The sequence below is a fragment of the Cnephaeus nilssonii genome (assembly GCF_951640355.1).
Source record: "Cnephaeus nilssonii genome assembly, chromosome: 9".
Lineage (NCBI taxonomy): Eukaryota > Metazoa > Chordata > Mammalia > Chiroptera > Vespertilionidae > Cnephaeus > Cnephaeus nilssonii.
Genome location: NC_137080.1, coordinates 8,803,031 through 8,814,647, shown reverse-complemented (window position 1 = coordinate 8,814,647; position 11,617 = coordinate 8,803,031). Strand labels below are relative to the sequence as shown.

General features: G+C 43.2%; 1 protein-coding gene across 1 annotated transcript in view; it reads left to right on the top strand.

The window, feature by feature from the left end:
• Positions 1-1,430: 1,430 nt before the first annotated feature.
• ESR1 (estrogen receptor 1) overlaps positions 1,431-11,617 on the top strand; it is a 303,086-nt gene continuing 292,899 nt past the window's right edge. Inside the window, exon 1 of the mRNA XM_079779825.1 lies at positions 1,431-1,562. The gene's annotated coding sequence lies outside the window, so the exon portion shown is untranslated. The remainder of the gene's footprint in view (positions 1,563-11,617) is intronic.

The window sequence follows — 11,617 nt, the reverse complement described above, 5'->3', positions numbered from 1 at the left end:
ACTAAATGCCGTTTGAAAAGCATAGTTCCTGCATTTTGACAAATAAAATAATTGAAGGATTTAATTAATTTAGAAAAAATGATTTTGCTTTCAAAACGTTTAAGCTGTTCAAAACATTTTATTGAAGAATTTGCCTTTTGCCAGAAACCATAATGAAACGAATAAAAAGCTAGTAACTCCCCCTCCTACAAAGCATTAGCATATGTGATTGTTCTTTTCGTAAGGGAATCTTGTTGCAATTTCATGTTTCTTAAAAATGAAATACTTTACATATTAGCTAAAACACGTCCTGCTCCATGTAGTCTGTGGAAATGAACCCCAGACAAATTTGCATAGTCACCTTATTTTATGGGTAACTCACAAGTATAGAGAAGACTGAAGATGGGTTAAGATCCTTCCTTTCAAAATGTTTTAAAGTGTTGATTATGAGAATTTTTTAAAATTTTATTTTATTGTTTAAAGAATTACAAGTAGTAGTACGTATGTCTCCTTTTTTTCCTCATTGACCTTTCCCCAGATAATTTTTTTTTCTTTTCTAAGCCGATTATGAGATTCACCTATTGCCCTGCAGATGCAAACCTTCACCTTGAGATTCTAGGGTGCCCACCAGCAAGACAGGCGTTACCTTCTCTACCCTCCTCACTTCCGAACACCAGCCTTTCCTCAGATCTGTAGAGTAGGAGAATCTAATATATGTTTAAAAAGTCCTTTAGAATGCACACTACCTAAAGCACAGCAGACTTTGTAAGGTATTGACATGTCAATATTATTTTAAGAAGCTCCAATTTTACTTCTTAGCCCATTTTTTTTTTTTTTTTTTTTTTTTACTTCGGAATGTTGATCTCAGAGTAAACAAGCCCAAACACCCACAACCCTTACGTGGCTGCAGGAAATGCCGAGCAGTGCATGGAAAGGTCACGTGACAGAAGGGAAGGCTGTGGAGTCAGAGACGCGAAGCCTCTGCAGGTTACGGCCTCCAGGAGCCGATTAATCAGCCACAAGCGTGCGGGGCGGCTGTTCAGTCAATGGCTGAGCCAGGGCGTTGGGGTGTCCCCACGCTTGCTCTTAGCTGTAACTGATTTTGGATGAACAAAATTGACGTCCTGCACGAATGCTTGATTTATTTTTCCAACTTGGCACGCCTGTCTAGACTTCAAGCTGTATGAGCAGGAAAGAGAAAATCAGCTGGGTTCCAGAACAACACTTCAGGCCCATGAGGCAGCTGACCGACCCCTGGTGACCCGGCGGCCTTGACCCCAGGGCTGAGACAGGGAGAGTCGGGCCTGGTGTGCAGAGGGGAAGGCACCCCTCCTCTGTTCGGCACGGCAGAGCTTCCATTCCTAGTCAAATGGTGGTGCTAGTTCTTTAGTTTTGAGTGACTGCATTTCCTAATTTCATGGTCAGAACAGCCTCCTGTCTCCTGCCTCAGAGCCGATTGCACCAAAACTGAAAATGCAGGCTCCATGCTCAGCAGCTCCTAACCGGGCTCGGAGGAGGGTTAGCTCCTTTCTCTAGCCCAGGCCATAGCATCAGAAGACAGGCTTGAGTGACATTCTTCTCAAGTAGGTACTCCTGTTTCTTCTCTTTCCATTTCTATTTCATTATTTTTCCCTTTCTGCTCTGTGTGCTGCTATTTACAAGCATGAGGTAACTTTGGAGCTCCCCTCCCATGTGAAAAGATATTCCTTTTCCTCTGATCGCTCCAGGGATATGTAGCAGAGCTGCCGACACGGTGTTGCTGTGACTTTAAAAGGTTAAATCTGAACTTGGTCCAGTGGAAACTCACTTTTGGAGGAATGCTCAGCGGGTTCAGAGGGCAGCGTGACTCCCCTGCCTTGCCTTGTGTGTTGACTGGGTTTGACTCTCGCTCTGAGGAACTGTGCTGTTGAAATGTGTCGGAATATTAAAAAGTTATTCATTGGGCTGATGGCGGGCCGGCCTGCACACATTCCCTGCTTCCTTACTCTTTGGTGCTGTAATTTATGTGAGTCTGAGCGGAGCAATCTGAATAAGCCATGGTTTGTTCCCCGAAGGCAGTCGAGTTTTCTGAAAAGCTACGCCATCTAGCAATGCGAAAGGGAGACACCCGTCTCTGCCCTGTGGTTTCAGGCAAGTTCTCCGGCGTCCTGCTGCCTCAGTTTGCTCTTCTGTGAAAGCAGATCAGCCCTCTCGGCAGCAGGATGGGGGGGTGCGTGAGGGCCTCCCCTGCACACAGCCGCCGAAGGCAGGCAGGATACTTTCATTTTGGCGAGAGGAACGCCACCCACTCCAGGAAATGTGCATGAGGCTGTAAGTTTCATGCTTTGTCAGGAGGGTAAACATTTCTCCTCTCAGATGTGCCCATGAAGCCAACTTGATGTAAGGGTTGGGCTTTATCAGGACTTGGGTCATGGCACTGATTCCCCTTCAAAGGTGCCAGATTTCTATTGGTTTCTAGGGACCAGATCAAATCGCCTTGCAGAGCAACTCCAAGCGCGAGGTTGCTGGGAAAATCGTCTGGTTTTTATGTGTTTATATACATGCATACACACACGCACATATATACACACACACGCACACAGGTATATATGTATGTGTGTGAATATGTGTAGATATAAAAAAATGAAATTGGATGTGAACTTCTGAGACCTAGGGTTCAGAGTTCATTTCTACCCAATAAAATTCCTTCCTATTTCTCAAATGCAAGTGTTTGTTCCAATGTTATTAATATTCCATGAAGATATTAGGCCTTGGCATGCACGGCTATAATACTCTAGAACAGGTGTCCTCCAACTACGGCCCGCGGGCCACATGCGGGTGTTTTTGCCGTTTTGTTTTTTGACTTCAAAATAAGATATGTGCAGTGTGCATAGGAATTTGTTCATAGTTTTTTTTAAACTATAGTCCGGCCCTCCAACGGTCTGAGGGACAGTGAACTGGCCTCCTGTTTAAAAAGTTTGAGGACCCCTGCTCTAGAAGTTGGACACAATATTGTAGAGGTTGTTAGATTTTCAAAGAAACGAGGAACAAAAATAATGTAAATATCAGAGATGTGACATGTAGGGAAAAAAAGGCAAAATTTTGAATATGAATATAAAGGTTATGTTTACCAGCAGGATATTTTTCTTAGACCCTTGGGGATATTTGTTTTGATTTATTGCTTATAACAGCCAAGGAAAGGAAGAGAGCTCATGCGTCTTAAAATTGCGGTAAGAACAATTATCTCTCATTTGAAAGAATTGTATCTTTCACGCAGTTTAGGATTTAGAGGTAGGTCCTGTCTGCCTCCCCGCCCCCCACTCCCACCCCTTTAGACCTCTATACAATAGAAACATACACACTGGGCGTATTGTCATCTACGGGCTCTCTGAGGATTTGTCCATATTCGTTTAGCCCAGTTGGTCAGAACAACTGCTGGGGCTCAGGGCCCAGCGGCTGGGCTTCAGTTTGCTTTGGACAGAGAACAGCTTTGCTTCATGGTGGCAGACTGTCTACCAAGAAAACAGGCAAGAATGACGGTGACCAGCTCTGCGTAGACTGTCCCCGTTGTTTGTACAATATTCATGGCACGTATTCCATGGATGTCGGCTGAGATGTGGTCCTGCACACTCATCTTTACTCGGGCTTGTACCATCTCTTCACCCCTAAAAACATTTTTTCTAGAAAGCTTATACTCTGCTCGGGTCTTCCAGAGCAGTCGCTCTTTGGTGAGGATTAGGCATTAGGGCCTTTAATTCAAATCCACAGGAGACGGCTGAGGTCACAGCTCCCTCCGCTGTCTGGCTGTGCAATTTCACCTTTGGCCTCAAATTCCTCAACCTGCCAAGTAGGGTTTTATGAGTAACTGGCGGATATAACTGTATGGAGCAAATAAGATTAAACCCACTCATTAAGCTACTTAAAGTCTCCAAGAGTCAGACACTCATTTTTAATTCCAAGCCTAGTACAGTGCCTGACAATTAAGTAAATGCTGTTTGCGTCAATGACCGGAACTCATGGTCAGCACCATAGCTGCGAACGGGCAGTGCTGTAGCTGCTAGGAGTTTGCATCCATCGGACTATAACTTGGAACTTGAGCTGAATCAAAAAGGGCAACGCACCCACCCGCTTGGGCAGGCCACCTGTCGACATGCTGCCGCTTTTGAAGCGAGCATGAGTGTCGGGAGAGAAAGCGTGGAAGCCTCCAACCTCCTTCCCTCCCTTGTTCCTCTCCTTTGTGACTGTAAGGACGGTCACACTCCGTTGTGATGAGAAGAGCAGCAAAGAAATGCTGTGGGAGTGTGTAGAAAACTGGTTACGTTTATTTTGGCATCAAAAGAAGCATTTTGCCCCAGCCGGGTGGCTCAGTTGCAACCGTGCGCCAGAAGGGTTGCAGGTTTGATTCCCTGACTGGGGATTCCTATTCCTATTCAGACTGATAGATGTCTCTCTTTCTCTTCATCTCTTTCTAAAATCAATAAACACATCCTCAGTGAGGATGAAAAAAAGTGATTTACTTGGTTCTTGGGCAAGGTGTGAGTCTATGTACATGTAGAGTTATGCTGTAACTTCAATCCTACTTGAAGCCTGGGTTAGCCTCTCTCTCACTATCTTTGCAACGGTTATTTACTGCCCACGCCATGGTAGCAAAAGCAATTACAGCAGCACCTAATGTTTAGGGGTTTCTTACTTTGCACAATGCTGTTTCTAGGCATTATCAGATTTAATCCTGACAATGATCTTAACTGGTAAACAATAGAATGATTCCAATTTTACAAATGAGGGAACTAAGGCTTTGCAAAGTTAGGTAATGTGTCCAATGTTAACCACTTTATAAGTGACAATCCTAAAACTGGAAGGTTAGTGTTTTGAAAGTTCATGCCCTCCGCTATTACTTGATACAACATTAATTTCTAAAGTTTTTGATCAATCTGATCTTAGGGGTGAAGAGATGGTACAAGCACAAATAAAGACGAGTGTGCAGGACAACATCTCAACCGACATCAATGGAATATGTGCCATGAATATTGTACAAACAATGTGGACAGTCTACTCAGAGAATAGGCTGATGGGAGAACATATTATACTTTCTCTCAGCTTCAGTAGCTTCATCTGTGAAAGGGGCTATTGATGAGGATTAAATTAAGTAAACTATGTAAAAGAGCTTTGTAAAAAGTTCCGTTTAATAAAATGCACGTTTTTATCTGGAAGGTATAAATTATTTCCTAGGTACAGGTAAAACCTTGTCGCCAAGTAACTGAGAGTTGCCCGGGTGTGGTGCTATGGAATGGGTGTGAGAGGCGGTTGACGATGTCCTTCAGGACCCCAGAGTGTGTGCCCCGGTCACAGTGTGGGCCAGGAGTCTGGGCCTCCCGGCCACGTGGCTGGGCTTGATCGTGAGCATGGCAGGCAGGATGGGAGGAGTGGCCGAGGACAGCCTCAGGGAGCCTGCTGTCACCCTCCGCCTGCTCCTCTCCCCGCTCACCCTGCAGTACTCAGGAGGCTCCCGGACTTCTCTGAGCCGACAGGTGGCTAGGAGCTTCCCGGACCTCCTGTTACAAAAACCACAGTGACTTAGCGGCTGCAAACCTGGAGCCTCATTCTCTTAACCCCAGCCTGCAAGGGCTTAATCTGGCTCCGCTCCCCTATTTACAGGGGCTCCAACTCTCAGTTCTTTGGTGTTTCCTGCTAAGAATGGGCACAAATGGGCACCATCTTCCAGCTCCCCTTTCTTGCAGCCTTGAAGACAACACACAGGCCCTTTGTGGGCACTGCCAGTTGGAGGGGGAGAGACAGGTCACACAAAATCACAATCCTGGGGGAGGTAAAGGTGTAAGGCTTGCTCAGGGGCTGAGCTCATGGCTCCTGGGCTAGGTCCCCGTCCTCTGCTGGCAGAGTAGAGAGCCGCGGGCATTAGGTCTCCTCCGGTCCCATCCAGCTGTTCTCTGATCCAATGGCACTGAGCTCTCTGAACACACCTCCCCGCCCTGGATTGGCCCTTTAGCAAGTGGATGGTCTGCATTTCTGAGGCCTGTCCTGGCTCTGCTGTTCAGAGAAGTGGCCTCATTGGGCCCTTTCCTTTCTGAATTCCAGCAAAGATACTAAGGAATCCACAGAACTTTTGAGTTTGTCTGACAGAAAACATTTGTCTTTTGTACTTTCATTTTTATTTACTAGAGCCAATCATTTGTCAGGATTCGTTTTCTTAAAACCAAAATACGGAAAGGAGTTTAATTGAAGATGATCACATCAGAGCTTTAGCCCATTTTATTCTATTTCACTTTAAAACGATGTGACAAATACAGATATAATTTTTTATATGGAGGTTTGAAAATCCTCCTTGCATTGAGTTTTACTATAGGATATTTAGAGATGAAGGTTAGTCAGAGTCCAATGTAGTTCAACTTGACAAACACTGTTAGGCTCTTTTCCTGATTATATTTAAGGAGTGAGTAATATTTACAAGGGCCCAGCTGCGGTTTATTGAGATCGGTCCCAGAGTCTCTGCTCCCAGCCAGACCGAAAGTGCCTCCAGAGCAGAGATGGGGTTTGTTCACACTGGCACTCACTCCAGTGCCTTGGGAGGAGCTGGGATACCCAGGGAGTCGGGGGGGCATAACTGTTGTGTTCAATAGAGCCCAACCAGTTCTTTGACCTCAGGGCATTTACTATCACTTATGGTCAGTAAGGCACATAATATGACATCAAATTATTGCATAATGCCTATAATATGTACTGTAGACCAGTGGTCGGCAAACTCATTAGTCAACAGAGCGGCAAACCACGGCTCGCGAGCCGCATGTAGCTCGCGAGCTGCAGTTTGCCGACTACTGCTGTAGACCATACTATCTATACTAATAAAAGCCTTGGGGATGATCAGGCCAGCAGGGGAGGGCAGTTGGGGGCAATCAGGTTGGCAGGGGAGCAGTTAGGCGTCAATCAGGTTGGCATGGGAGTGGTTAAGGGGCAATGAGGCTGGCAGGCAGGCGAGCGGTTAGGTGCCAGCAGTCCCGGATTGTGAGAGGGATGTCCAACTGCCAGTTTAGGCCCACAGGATTGGGCCTAAACCAGCAGTCAGACATCCACCGAGGGTTCCGAGATATCCACTGAGGCAGACATCCACCAAGGGGTCCCAGATTGGAGAGGGTGCAGACCAGGCTGAGGGACAGCACCCCTCCCCCCGCCCCCATGCATGAATTTCGTGCACTGGGCCACTAGTCACATAATATAAGGTAGAGTAGAAGGTGATGAGTGCTTTGGGAGGGATGAGCACCATGGTGTGGAAGCACAAAGAGAGGAAGTTACTTCTGGTTGAGGGAGAAATGGGGAAGGGGTTGGGTGTTTCAGAGGTGGGTGAGATGGTAGGGATGCTGTCACTATTTGCCCATGACCTTAAAGATGGGTTATGTTTATATAGAAAGATATAAGGACAGGTAAGACCATAGGAAACATGGAGAAAAGTTATAGGGAATCATTAGCCAGCCTCAGAGGAACATAGGTGAGAAGCATGCAGGGAGGTGGTATGAGATCATTCAGGACTGGAGTTAATGTCATATTTTTGGACTTGCTGTGTAGGCATTAAAGGTTTTGGAGTAGAGTTGGAATGAAATAAAAAGTTAGCCTTAGAAAAACACTGTGTAGATTGAAGTTTTCAGATGAAAAGGGAGTACATCAATTTGGAGGTGATTAGAATAGTTCAAGAGAGTCATAATACAATTTAAAAAATTATTTAGGACTTGCTCATTGAAATGATTGCTTATGGTTGTAAAGAGGATTTTGTTTCAAAAGTGACTAGTGGAGAAAGAAGTAGGCTGGCAGTAAAAAGATATTACTCTGCTACTGATGTGCTGAGTAACCTTAGTAAACAACTTGCATGCTCAGCGCTCTGTTTTCCAATTTGTAAAGTGGGCATAATCACTACCAACTCCCATCAAAGTTTCTGCTAGTGATGCAGTGAAGACAGGTCATCATTCTATTGTTTTATGTGCTTTATGCTTAAGGGGATGGGGGCACTAGAATTCAGTGACTTGAGGATACAAGGAAGAAATCAGATTGTACTTTCTCTTTTCCTCTCTTTCCTTCTCTTCTAAGGAGAAGTAAAAGGTAAGGGTGCCAATTAAAAACAAAAAAAGAAAAGACAAAGTGTTATTGGGGGTGGGGCTTGGGGGAAAGGCCAACACACTAAGTAATTTAATTTCAGTTACAATAAATCTCAAATGATGACACTATACTCCTGAGAATGTGTCATGGTGGACAATGCCTGGCTTTGTGTTTTAAGCAGGGAAGTGCAGGGAGAGGGTGACATTCTAATATTCGGCATGAAGAAAATTGTTCATGTCCGTTTGTTGGTCTATTCCTCCAGATCATTTAGGCTTCACAAATGGAGGTACTTCAAGTCTAGTTTGTGAAGGAAAAGAGTCATAGAAAAATGTTTTCTAGGAAAGGAAAAAGCAGAAAGCAATGCTCTCCTGCTTACTACGGCACTCATGTTGCATAAACAATATTAATGTAGTTGAGTAATAAGCACTCAGAGCAGTTCACAAATTATTCATGTTTAGACTATGCAGGGCCCTTGCTTCACTTCCTTCTCACCACCTGGATTTTATCCATTTTACTCCTCCCTCAGCACTTGGAATACAAGCCAAATTTAAGTGTGCCAATTTTCTACTTGTTAGCAGTCATGGTAATATGTTGTTCAGTGGGGAAAGGGATTTATAATGCTAAATAAAGGGAGGTTTTTGGATTGTTTGAAACTTTAATTTGTTGATGGCATTCCTAGAATCCATTACCACTGATATTTGACAATTGAGTACATTAGACAAGTTTGTAGACTTACAAAAGTGTAGCTAGTGAGGGCTGCACTTGACTTCTTTATGCAGCTCTTTAGTTCGAAATTTATTGCCAATTTTATTTATCAAACTTATTCTCAGAGGAGTTGTGTTTGCTGTGGCCACAAGGAAACATCTGTGAGCTTAAACCTTAGAGGCATATAGCCAGTTAGAACATTTGGCTTATAAAGCTTACATTGTAGAAGAAAAAAATTAATCAAGGCAACCCTTAAAAATATCAAGAAGGCAACTAAAAAAAAAAATGTCTTATCACAGACAAACTTAAGTATTGAGTTCATGTTAATTATGAAATGTCAGAATCCATAATGAATCAACTAGGAGTGTCATATTGTGGCAAGTTTGGAAGTTGATGTCAATCTCTACCGCTAGGATTTATGGCAGATTATATAATGGAATCCTGAGTTCCAAGAGATCAAAGGAAATGCTGACTTTTTCTTCATCCATTCTCTTAGGTCAAGCCTACCCAACAAGAAGCCAAGCGGAGAGTTGAGCAATTATCTGAAGTGGGTGGTAGAGACTGCCAAAACCAGATAATACATAACCAGAAAGTCACCATGGAGGGGGGAAATGTGGGCTGAAAATAGAAGAGATGAGGGCAAAATGTCGAACAATTTGGTCAGTGTCCATAGTCTAAATTGATTGGATAATAGCCAATTCCTTGCTTTGTGTAATTATTTAGAATGAGCCTAAAAGACGGATTAAAAAATAAAAAGAAGATGCTTAGGCTGTTGCATGTTTGTGCAAAATTTTTCCGTATCTGTATTACTATCTGTGACATGTCTAATTCTGAGTTTTTCCAGGGATTGTATTTCACTGTTTTAGATTACTGGGTCCAAGTGATTGAAGAAGCCCATATGATCTATGGACTCACATGGAGAAAAAGTCTCTCTTGTAGATTAAGTGAATGTTATATTTAATTAGCCTTCTTACCCCTATGGCATATGCTTATGAATTTTCCATTGGAAATGATACTTTCTTACCTTCATCACTTCCTTGCAGAAATGACAATTTCTGTATCCCCTTGGTTTTAGTAGAACATAATGAAGTAAACAAGCCATCTAGAATAGCATTTGCATTACTTTTGCTTAAAAAAATCCTGTCAAAGTCTCAGATCAATATGGTATTTTTTTTCTATTTGATATGGAAACCATAAACCACTTTCTCTGAGCAGATGTTTCCTAGACCTAAAATATAGAGTTCATTGGTCCCTATAAATCTGTCATTGGGCACCTGTTAATTCTGAAGACTCCTTAATTCAACGTTAAACTTTCCATTTGTTGTTGTTGTTTTTTTGTTGAGAAAATGTTAATAAATTAGGTTCATCGCTGCTTGCAAATAAGAGAAAACATAGTCACACTAGCCTTTTAGATGGGAAAACAAAGTTAAGAAATTAAACAAGTGTTTTTTTCACTCTATCATGTCTTGTATATTTGAAATCATTAGATAGCATTTTACAAACAAAAAAATCTCAGGGCCTTTTTTAATATCTGACTCCCCTGATGTTTGAAATCCACAGTGAAAATTACCAATGGACTATTCCCGAGGCACGCTAAGGGAGTCTATTGGAATATCGTATAATAAAGTAAAAATTTAGGGAGACTTTTACATGCAAGCAAGGATTAAGAAAGTTGTTTTATAAATAACAGGACAACAGTGTGTATTGCTAAATTCCTCACTTGCTTCGTGCAGTGACAGCTTTTCCCTGGTGAACCCCTGCCACACAGCTACCGCAGGCGCAACTCTGCTGGGGAACACGGTTGGAGATACTGCGGGCCCTGACTTTTTGCTCTAATGGCAACGTTGATCTGCAGAATTGGAAGTCATCTGTAGACCTGAGTGGATAGAGTAGATGGTGGCCTATGCATTCTGCAAAAAATGCTTGCCAGTGGTGTCGATGGTAAATAACTTATGTCCCATTTAGCTTTGTAAAGTACTATGGTCTAGGAATTTGAGCTGAACAGACTAGTGAAACATTGATTCTCCAGTGCCTATTGCTAAGTGAGACTGCTTTGATCTTTAACCACTTGTCTTAATTATTTATTTTTTAAATCCTCACTGGAGGGTATTTTTACCATTGATCTTTAGAGAGAGAGAGAGAGAGAGTAGAAGGGAGCGAGGATGGGGAAGAGAGACAAAGAAGGAAACATTGATGTGAGAGAAGCACATTAACTGGTTGCCTCCTGCACCCACCCAGACTGGGGCCGGGGATCAAGCCTGCAATCAAGGTACATGCCGTTGACCAGGAATTGAACTGAGACCCTTTGCTCTGAGGGTTGACACACTTACCATTTAGCAACCCAGTCAGGGCAAACCACTTGTTTTATTTAAGTGAGGAATCAAATCAGCTTTAATTAGGAAATCTTTAGAAACCACTCACACCGCCCTTTCGCTCCTTCTTAAAAACAAACGAAGAAGAAAACTAGAAAGACTACAGCACAAAAACTTCTGCATATTTCCCAGGACTATAGTAACAAATCTTAGCACAGCTCTTTTGAGAAAGGATGTAGGAATTAATCTGAATTTTGAATCACCACTGAGGTATGTGTGAGCATATTTGTTTCGTGTTTCTCTCCCCTGACTTCTTCCATGAATACATGAGACACAATTTGGCCATTGGGTTTGGAGAATAATTTTCCATTTAATTTCTTTGATTGTTAAGCCTGTATTGCCGGAGGCCTAGCAGTACACCTAGTATCCCTGTGTGCTTCTTGAAGGGAGGGATACGATCTGTGAGCCACCCCATTTAAACATCCCTTCCACACACTGTGTGGTCGAAGTTTCTTGACATATTATCGGGGAGGTTAGGGAAC